Source organism: Diabrotica undecimpunctata, chromosome 5, assembly GCF_040954645.1.
Source record: "Diabrotica undecimpunctata isolate CICGRU chromosome 5, icDiaUnde3, whole genome shotgun sequence".
Classification (NCBI taxonomy): Eukaryota; Metazoa; Arthropoda; class Insecta; order Coleoptera; family Chrysomelidae; genus Diabrotica; species Diabrotica undecimpunctata.
This window is the reverse complement of record NC_092807.1, coordinates 17,034,775-17,046,235: the sequence shown is the minus strand read 5'-3', so window position 1 is coordinate 17,046,235 and position 11,461 is coordinate 17,034,775. Positions and strand designations below refer to the sequence as shown.

The window sequence follows — 11,461 nt, the reverse complement described above, 5'->3', positions numbered from 1 at the left end:
CTTCAAAAGGTGCTAGAGAATAGAATCAATGCTCCTCTATCAATTCGTTAAATAGCATAAGGGAGAAATTTTTTTACAGAAAAAGATTTTCTTTACAAAAGAAAATTTAATTTTACGCAAATTTCCTCGGGAGAAATAAATCAAAAAAGAACAAACTAGATCGTTGAAAATCCAAACATAGTGAAGAATTTCAGGGAATGAGACATACTTTTAGGGTACTATAACTATAACCACAAAATATTTAAAAATTGCTTAGTTTAAAATAAACGTATATTAACAGGAATAGTTGAAGGTCTTCGTCAAGTAAGAATTAGATTTTGTGAGCTGCTCTAATCACCGAGAAACTATTAAAATATAACAATTTATCTTGTAGGTTACATTGTAAGTTCTCATCCAAGGAAGTTACCATTCTTGAAATCGTACCTTTACCTACTAGAAAAATGTCTTTTCTTAAATTGACTACTAGAATATTTCTAAAAAGAGTATTTATTAAACAGTCCTTACAAAATATATAACAATACTTTAACAAAGATAAACAACAATACTTATAACTAGTGATCAGCTGGTTGCTTCACCCAATAACCCCATGGAGCAAAATAATCATGTCCACTGTGCTCTGACGGTCCTCGATATACTTTAATTTGAACCCTTCCATGATGATCTAAAAATAAATTTAATAAAATGATTTAGGTAAGAAACATTTAGTCATAAAATATTTGTATTGCGGATGTTGCACAATTATTATTTATAAATACTTAAAAACGTTTTATCTTACGTAAAGTCATATTAAAAACAAGTAGATTAATATAATATTCAAGGAAATACATAAAGAACATAATATAGCAGATTATTAGAAATAATAGTTATTTATTGTACAAGACGATATAATTGTACTTTATCTTTGAGAGCGTTTTTTAGCGTCGAGACGTCAGTCGAGACGCTAATTATGCTGGAGAAGATAATGCGATTTTATCGTCGTGTGCAATACAAAATTTTTTTCTATAACAAAACTTCAAGTTCAGGTGAAAAATAGAATTTCAAAGAAAATTGTAATTTTTAGCAAAAAATCGCAATTGTGTTGCTCCGTTGCTAGGGATCTGAATTACTCTGTCAACCAATGTCAAACAAATGTTACGTTTTGGTTTTTGCGGAGAATATTGTTGCGTTTTGTGTACAAACTGAATAAATACGAAATGGACGGAAAAGAATTGACACAAGAAAAGGAAAACCTGCCATCAGATGTAGAAAATGCAGCATTGGAAGCAGAAAGTTTATTGTTGCCACAAAAATCTAGGATGATGTATGAGAAAGAATACCAGTCTTTTACAAAGTGAAAAAACATTAAGAATATCAATGGCGTGAGTGAAAAAATACTTCTGGCGTATTTTTCTGAAAAGTCGAAGAAAGCGATGCCATCGTCATTATGGTCGTATTATTCGATGCTGAAGCGTACGTTGTTGGTAAATGAAAATTGTAACATTTCTAAATTCAGCAAGTTAACCACCTTACTAAAAACCTGAGTGGAGGATACAAAGCTAAAAAGTCCAAAATCCTGGAGTCAGATGACATTATTAAATTTCTGACAGAAGCTCCTGATGACGTCTATTTGTTGATGAAGGATATTGCTATTTTATTATTTTATTAATATGAATAAAAAAAAGTTAAAACATTTTATCTACTCTTGCTGTTAAAGTGTCACTTTATCTACCCTTGCAGTTAAAGTGATACATTATCTACTCAAAACAGTTGTTATAGCAACACTTTAACATTAGCTATGGAAAAAAGATAAATTATTTTCATATATACACGGTCATAATATTAAAAACCGAACATGTAGAGAAATATTTGTACACTGTTAAAAAAGAAGTGTATTTGGGAACTATCCAAAGTTATATTGTTTTTTTTGGCAACTATTCCCAGTTTTACTGCATGGGTAAAAGCACAGATTACGACGTGGAACAACAAGAAATTATATTGTGAAGAAGGGAAGACTGAAATATCTTGGTTATCTGATGAGACATAACAAATATCATCACCAGAAACTTATCCCGGACAAGTGGGTGGCAGAAGAGGTCTGGAGAAAAGAAGACACTCAGAGAAACCAAAATCTACGTATTTAACGTAGGTGGCTTTTTGGTGGCTCAGGCATGTTAACCTGCTTTAAACCTGATGATGGAATTATTATTCCGAAAACGATTGTTATTTTGATGTAGCCATTCTAAGGGTTTTTTAAATATACCTACATACAAAGATTTAAACCTCTTTTTACTTGAAGAAGACACTTGAAGAACAAAAAAATTACAGGTAGAGAAGGAATATTAAACAGATATTGAAATATTGTGGATCAGCAAGGATAGAACAATTAACAACGTTAATTAACAAAATTATAAAATACAATAAAATACTGGTAGAATGGAGAACTAGCGAACTAATCGCACCAAAAAAAGGGGATACAAAACAGCCAGAGAACTACAGAGGTACAAATTTGTTAAATATTGCCCTGAAAATTACAACTAAAATTTTACAAGAAATAATAAATCAGAGGATAAGATTAGCAGATGAACAATAAGGTTTTTGTACTAGAAGATTGTGTACATATGCAAATTATCGGGAAATTACTAAAGTATAAAATACCAGCATTTCTGTGTCTGATTGACTTTAAAAAAGCATTTGACAAAGTAAGACTCAAATATGTAATCCATTCTCTATATAATAGAAAAGTTACCATAGATACGATAAAAATTTTTGAAAACATCTACCAAAACAATAAAATGGAATAAATGGACCACTTACAGAACTTATAGACATAGTCAAAGGATTAAGACATGGGGACTCATTAACATTAAGTCCTATGCTCTTCAACTAAATCATGGATGAGTGTCAACAAAGGAAGGGGATACAGAATGGAAAACAAGTAAGTAAAAATACTCAGTTAAGCAGACGACATGAGATCGATAGTCCAAGATGAAGCTAGTCTACAAAGACTAGTCTACAGATTTAACATAAAAGCAGAAGAATTTAATATGACTATTTCAACTTAGAAACCCAAAGCAATAGTAATCAGAAAAAAACCAACTAGTTGTAAACTAAAAATTGTTGGCTTCGGTATTGAATAATTATTGGAAATAAAATACCTTGGAATTACACTATCCAGCTATGGAGACCTGGAGGGAGAAGGGAGTAAAAGATAAAAAGATACTAGGCAAAACGTGAATGAGACATGAGTACATAATATAATGGAAACAGTTGAGGGAGGCCTCTGTTCAGTTTTATACGACAAAAGGCTAAAGAAGGAGAAGAAATTGTTGAGTTATTACATAATACAATACAGCTGTGCTTATCTTCTTTCTTCTTTAGTCTGTTTGCATCCACATCTGGACAAAGGCCTCCTTATGAGTTCCCCACTCTTCTCTGTTTGTGCTATTTGATGTCAGTTTATCCCCACTTTTGATTTGCACCAATATTTTTGTGGTCCTCCCTACTACGACTGTGATCTCGTCTGGTTCACGTGGTCTTCAATGTACAATGTTTCTCGTTCATCGTTCGTTGTCTTGTCGTGCTACGTTTCCTTCCCAGCTCCGTTTCATTTGGGCAATTCTTCAAATTACGTCTTCTTCCACATTTGTCCTGCCTTGCACGTTTTTATTTCGTATATGCTCTCTCAGAAAAACTAATAACATAGCTCGTCCGATGGCCCTCTGTTACCCTTCATCTATTGGCTGATAACTCTGTGAGTGTCAGGGTCTCCATTAGATTTGTTTTTCAAGACAACACTAAGTCTTTCTACTGCTGCCCAAGCCATTCGAATTCTTCTAGCGATCTCTGTTTGCCTGGGTTGATCATGTGGCCTAAGTATATGTACTCTTCGATACTTTCAATCTCATTTTCATCTAAGTCTTGACTTTTGTAATTAATAAAATTCACTTTTTAACCGATTTTACCAGATTCTCCTTTAAGTTCTTTCAGCATGCAAAGAAGTTCCTCTGTATTGTTGCTTGCGAGTAATTATGAGTTAAATAAGTTATTTTTAGTTTTTCACAGCTTTCTTCGATTTTATCTTTTTCTAATATTTCTTCTCTGATATTATTTTCCTGTATAAGTATTCCGTGGATTCCGTATTTAGTGCTTCGACTCTGATTTTTGTTTGTATTTGCGCCGCCCTCTTGGGTGTGAAGTATTTCATGATGATTCTTATTTTACATGCTGGGCTATGGTTGCTACCTATATCTGCTGAGTTGAGGCATGTTACGTCAATTATTTTTTATGGATAATACCTATGTTGGTTATAACATAATCTATCATAGATCTTTGTCCACGAGAGTTATTGAATGTATATGTGTGTTGGTCTTTGTGGTGAAAAAAATATTTTGTTTATGCTGAGTTCGTTATGCGTGCAGACATTTATCATCAGCTCTCCATTTTCGTCTTTAATATTCTGATTATGTTTTTGGCTAATTCCGAGTATTACTTGATTATCTATTCGAGCGTTAAAATCTCCCAATAGTCCCATCTTCCCTCTGACCTTGATCTACTACTTGTTGTAACTTGTCATAAAACTTTTCCCTTATTGTTTTTCTTCTTCTTTCAGTAACCTGTCCATTTATCCAACGTTGGCGATTATATTTTCAATAATAACTTTGTTTACGGCGGCTCTAAATAAATTAGCTGTGGTCTCTTGATACCATTCTCGAAGATTTCGGAGCCAAGATGTCCTTCTTCGACCTGGGCTTCTCCTTTCGGCGATCTTACCCTGTATTAGAGGTGTAGAAGGTTATACTTCTCTGGATGTCTCCTTACATGACCGAAATATTGTAAATTTTTATCGTTTTTGTTATTTCTGTGCACTTTTTCATTCGATGTAAAACTATTTCATTTCTTATTCGATCATCCCAACTTATCCGCAATACTCGTCGATAAATCCACATCTCAAAGGCCTCCAATTTTTTCATTAATGTCTCTGTAAGGGTCCAGCTCTCCATACCATACAGCAATGTGGAGAATATGTAGCAACGTATTAATCTGATTTTAAGGTTTAAAGTAATATCTCTATTAATTAGAATTTTCTTTAATTTATAGAAGGCGACTCTGGCTTTTTCAATGCATATTCTTATTTCTTTATTTATATCCGAGTTATCGTTAACGTTTGCGCCCAAAAAGGTAATATTGTGGACTCTTTCTAACGCTATTCCATACGCTCTAATGTTCGTTGGTTGTAACTCCGTTTTGCTGACAACCATTAAGTTTTGTCCTTGAAGTATTAAGTTTTAGCCCATATTCATCAGATGCTTCGGTTACCCTTTTTTATAAGTCGTTGCAGGTCTTCTTCATTGGAGGCAATAAGTACAGTGTCGTCTGCATATCTGAGATTATTGACATTAATTTCGTTGATTTTAATGCCTGTATCTTCAACTAAGGCTTCTTTGAAAATAAATTCGGAGTAGATATTAAAAAGTAGATTCTTGCCTCACTCCACGTCGTATTTTCGCTGCTTCCGTCGTGTTGTCTCAATTCGTATGTTTGCACATTGATGCCAATAGAAATTTTTGATAATACGGAGGTCTCGGTCATCAATTCCCACCTGTTGCAATACACCTATAAGTTTGTCATGGTCTACTCGGCCAAAGGCCTTTTCGAAGTCCATAAAACACATATAAACCGATTGTTCGATATCCCTACATCTTTGAACCATGACCTGCAAACTAAAGAGTGCTTCTCTAGTTCCAAGGTTGTTTCTGAAACCAAATTGTTTGGTGCTTGTTATTTTCTGGGCCGTATACTCCGATGATATTCAGGTCTTCTTTCTCCATTCGTATTTTTGTTATTACAACTCTTTCTGATAAATAAGTAACAAAGTAAATACTAACAAAAGCTGCAATTAAAATTAACAAGCCGTTCAAAATCACTGAGATAAAGCTTAGTTTTGAACAAAAACGGAAAAATTGGCCTGAGATTATCTTATTCTTTTCGTAAAAATACACTCATCAAAAGAAAGATGCAAATGGACCGTAGAAGTGATGACGTAGATTTTATTGACATCTGTCAGTTTCACTTTCCAAACAAACCTTGTTTAGTGTGGATAATTTGTATTTTTCGTTATTTTTTCATTTTTTTACAGAATCTTTCCGCTTTTTGCAATATCTAAGTATTCTAATAGTTACTACCTACAACAATTTTACAAGGTTGTGTAAATAATAAAGCATGTTGTTTTATAAAAATAGCAATAAAATGCATGTATCAATAAAGTAAGGTTAGAATGTCTTTAATTTAAACTTTTAAACTATATTTCATAGAAATAGAACACTGAATTATGATGGTATTATCGTAAAAAACACTATACTTAAAAGAAAAAGCAGCAGGGAAGCAAAATGTTAACTTTATAGAAATTAAAAAGTCTTGAGATTGGGCATTTCAACTTTTGTTTGGAAAGTAATTGACAGTTGTGAAGTCACACTCCCACTCTCCATTAAAAATATTGAACGTCATCTGACAGAAGTCCCACCTACAAATCATTAAAGATGACAAGACAGCTGATGTAGATTATTTGCTCAATCGCGTTTGATACGGCCCAGAACATGTTATATACTACATATTAAGAGGATTTGGAGGGCACTAGTCAAGATAACTTTGTATCAATACTTAGTAACAATTTAGAATAGAGAAAATTGCTCAATTATTAATGTTGTTTATATTATTACGTTTATGGATATATTATTTGGTGTTTATACTGAAGAAATCTAAAGAATCCCAGTACCTAAGTAATTTAATTAGTTTCATAATGTTTAACACCCACCAGTATGTTAAATACGTTTTTGTTTAAAGAAGTATTTATTTTTTTTACATTTTAAAATATTAAAATTTATTCCAACTGCATAGTAAAAAATTCATGAATTAAAAAAATCAATATTTATGCCGAACAGATACATACCTATACTACTTTTCAAAGCGTTAATGAGAACTAACGAATAATAATTGATTCTGCTATTATTTCTTTAAGCCTGGGACACTATATCTTAATAACAAAATCCAAGATTGTTGCGAAATTTTTCCTTGTTATTTCATGAAATATGTTGCTAAATGTTGACATAATATCCTTAAAATACATATTCGAAAATTGTCATTGAACCTTATCACAGTCGCATTCGCCAAAATAACTATCAAATAATAAAATTATATCTATTTATTAAGTTCTTAATGTATATGGGTGTCCCCGAGAATTGTGCGTTCCTTTAAGGTTTGAATATAATACACAATTTAGAACAAAAAAGAATTCGAGACTTCGTGGTGGCCACAGAATGGGCCCACTTCTACCAATCCAATGACAAGGATAAGTGGTATCAAGAAAATTTTTAACAGCTCTAGTAAAATGTGAACGAAATTACAGAGGAGATCGCCTAATAGAATTTTGCCAGGAGCATAATGTTATAGCCGCAAATACATTTTTTAAATTACCTAAGCGACGGCTTTATACATGGAAATCGCCAGCTGACAAAGACAACAAAATCGTCAGAAATCAAATTGACTACATCCTAATAAAACACAGATATCGAAACTTAATTCAGGCAGTAAAGGCATATCCAGGAGCAGACGTATCCTCTGATCACAGTCTTCTTATTGCTAGGTTTCAACTTCAACTAAAAAAGATGCAAAAAAGCCGCAACAACAATAAACTTAACATACAGAAACTAAAGTCAGAAGAAACAAAAGAGAATCTCAAACACGAAATCAACACAAATCTAGATAAAAACCTAAGAAATAATTGCAACGTAGAAGAAGAATTGCCAGCAGTGGCAATTCTTCAAAACCTCTATATTGGAAACAAGTAAGAAAGTACTTACAACAACCAAATGTAAGAAAGAAGAGTGGATGACCGAGAAAATTCTAGAGTTGATAAATGAAAGGAGAAAAAACAAAACCATCAATACGATCCGCTATAAACAGCTTCAAAACCAAATAAGAAGAAAAATTATGGAGGCTAAAGAAACCTACTTCTCTAAAAAATGGAAAGAAATAGAAGAACTGCAAAACAGATATGATAACTTTAATCTACATAAAAAAGTCAAAGAACTAGCCGACGTAGGAAGTAGAAGAACCTCGAATACATTGCTCGACAAAAATGGAGATATTATATTGGAGACAGAACAAAAACTATGACGATGGAAAGAGTAGGTACATCGAGGAATTATTTCATGACCAGAGAGAAGCTATGGTTTGGGATGACCTCAGCGGAGCTGTTTCGCGGAGCAGTCAACAAAACCATGATAGCCTTAATGATCGCCAACATCCGGACCGGATAAGGCACTGAAGAAGAAGAAGAAGAGAAGCTAGTACATCTGTAGATAGCCAAACGGGAGATGTAGGTCCAGAGATAACCATATCAGAGGTTAGGCATTAAACTCAATGAAAACCAATAAATCTGCTGGTCCAGATCATCCAGAATCATCCCTAGAGAAATGTTGACATCAGCATTTGTGTGTTTTCTGACATGGAGTGTGACATTGGGGAAAAGAAAGCAGAATGTATGTTTTGTACTGGACTCTTCTCTGAAGATACCTCGGACGAACAATGGATTCAGTGCTCAAAGTGTTTTAAGTGGGCTCACACCGACTGCACCAATGTAGACAAAAAAGACACATATATTTGTGATTTCTGCCTAGATGGCTAATTTTATCCCGTTATCCTAATATCCGGTATTAGGAACATTTTTTTTGTCAGTCTAAATTTATCGTTTTTGATGAAAATTTAATTTTTTACTTCATAGAAATGATTTATTTTCGTTTAATAAATGATTCTCTATAGTCTATTGTTTTGTTCTAAAATATTCATAAATTAATTGACGTATTAAAACTAATATTAGGGCTCAAAAAAAGTATCAGATATTAGGGCACTTTACTCTACTCTTTGATAGTGCTATGGATGTAGAAGTTGTACCTAGAATACGCTGGTGTATCTGATATACTTATATATGATCAGTACGACAAGATATAGGGGTTTGCAACTTTGCAACAAATCAGGATATAAATAGTTATAAATAAAAATGTTTTTACTAACAATTGTTATATTTTTTATTTGGCAATTAATTATCTAAACAAATTATTTAAGAAAAAACGTATTTTTATTCTATAAAATTAATGTCTCAAATAAATTCAAATTTCAATACAAGACAATACTTGTAAGATGCCTTCATGAAACGCTACTGGCGACTGCTCAAAAACTTACATCGGTCAAACGGGTAGAATCTTTAACAAACGTATAGCGGAACACAAAATGGCTTTCAATAATAGAAAAACAGACTTTACGTACGTATAAAAAATAAAAATATAATTCTAAATGACCAACTTGACTTAAACAGTTCTCCCCTCCTCAACTTAATCAGTTAAAGACTATAAAGTGTAGACGCCTAACAAAAATAGCTAACTTAAAAGTTTTCAGTGTTTTATTACTTGATACAATAAACTTCTATCAAGTAACGGTCGAATCTATCTTAAAATATTAAATAAGCCATTCTACGACAAGAATAACACGGTTTTCGAAAATGCAGGTCTACTAACGACAATGTGTGTTAAAAAATAAATTATCGAAAAACGACGAGAATTTAACCTTGGAATAAAATAATACTAAAAAATCCGAAAGTTATAACTGGACGGAAGTTATAATTTGGTTTAAATGTTAAAATATGTGATCTTACCATCCCCAGTTGCTGCAGCGTCTAAATCTTCTTGATGTAAGGGATGTCCCATTATCGTTAAAAATATTGATAAAATAACTAAAACGATACTTAAAACCTAAAACAGAATTCTTGTTTACACCTATCACAAATTTATTAATACACCCAACTAACCTTAAACATTTTAAAAACCATTTTATTTTACAGTCTTTTATCTACTAAATGCGTTTAAATCTGAGATGCGACTATTTATATGTGACTTTGCTATGATTTGTTCAGTCTTCATGCATGAAATTGGTTTTTTGTTTGGATAAAGTAAAAGTTTATACAGCATCATGGGCCACTGAGCTTAATTTCTCCAATGTTGGCAAAAACAAATAACCGGAAGTCGTACGGATCAATTAACAATATGCCACAACAGATATCAATATACAAGTTATTTTTTTGTTTTAAAAATAATAATCAGTTTTATGAAAATAACTAAATCAGACAACGATAAGGAACAAGATCACAATTACAATAATTGAATCGATTATTTCTTAAAGGGACTATAGTCTATTTGAAAAATAAGCTGGAGTAAATTCTCAGAAAAAAAGCTAAATCATTAAGCATATTTTAATACGTGTGTTTATCGTACAACGTCAATATTTTAGCTTATTTTACGTTGGGTTTGACTATTTAGATAGAAATTTTTCCACGTCACATGGACTATCGTAAAATTTAGTTACCTGCTATTGTTAGTTTGTTAGAACCGTGGGCTAGGGATTATTCAGCTGGTCATAGACGTATTTTAAGAGAATTACATTATTTGGTTCGGTATATTAGATATTTAAAGCATTTCAAAGCATATTATATTTATATAAATCTGTTTATTTTGGTAACCTTATTTATGGTTATTTTTGTCGTTATGATCATCATCATCAGTGGCGTTACAGCTCTTTATGAGCCAAAGCCTTCTTCAGAACAATCCTCCATTCACCCCTGTCTCTGGCAACTCTTCTCCATGCTCTAATTCCGATAGACTTCAAATCATTTTCTAGGTTGTCTTGGTACCTAAGTCTCGGTCTTTCTCTTCTTTGTTGTCCGATCGGCCCTCTTCGGTCAAAAACTTTCCTGACTATGGCATCTTCCTCTCGTCTGATTACATGACCTATCCATCTGAGGCGTGCTACCTTAATGAATTTTACAACGTCAGGTTCTCCAAATCTTCTATACAACTCAAAATTGTAACACCTGCGCCACAAACCTTGTTCTTTTATGACTCCATATATTCGTCTTAGTATTTTTCGCTCAAAAACGTTTAAGCAATTCTTGGTCATTCTGTGTTAGTGTCCAAGTTTCTGAACCATATGTTAGCACTGGTCTTATTAGTATTTTGTATACAGTCAGTTTAATTTTTCTAGTCATTTTTGAGGCCATCTGTCTTCTTAAGCCATAGTAACACTTATTGGCGAGCACTATTCTTCTTTTGATTTCTTCACTGACGTTGTTATCTTTGGTTAGCAGCGACCCTAAGTATATGAAGGTGTCAACACCTTCCAGTTCTAGGTCATCAATTATTATTCGTGTAGGTGTCGGGTTACTTGACCTAGTGCAACACATATATTTGCTCTTTTGAACATTTATATTTAGTCCCATTCTGTGTGCAGATGCTCTTAACGACCGAAATGCTTCAGTCAGAGATTCTGTGGACCTACCTATGATGTCTATGTCATCTGCGTATCCGACAATTTGTAGTGATTTGTTAAAGATAGTACCATTCGTAGTAATCTGACTCTCGAATTATTTTTTCTAATG

General features: G+C 32.9%; 1 long non-coding RNA gene across 1 annotated transcript; it reads right to left on the bottom strand.

The window, feature by feature from the left end:
• Positions 1 to 468: 468 nt before the first annotated feature.
• On the bottom strand, positions 469 to 9,910 carry LOC140440539 (uncharacterized). The gene is made up of 3 exons (XR_011950865.1): positions 9,839 to 9,910; positions 9,686 to 9,782; positions 469 to 661 (listed from the first exon to the last, which is right to left on the bottom strand). It is a non-coding gene; the product is annotated as an uncharacterized lncRNA (long non-coding RNA).
• Between the last annotated feature and the right edge of the window lie 1,551 nt (positions 9,911 to 11,461).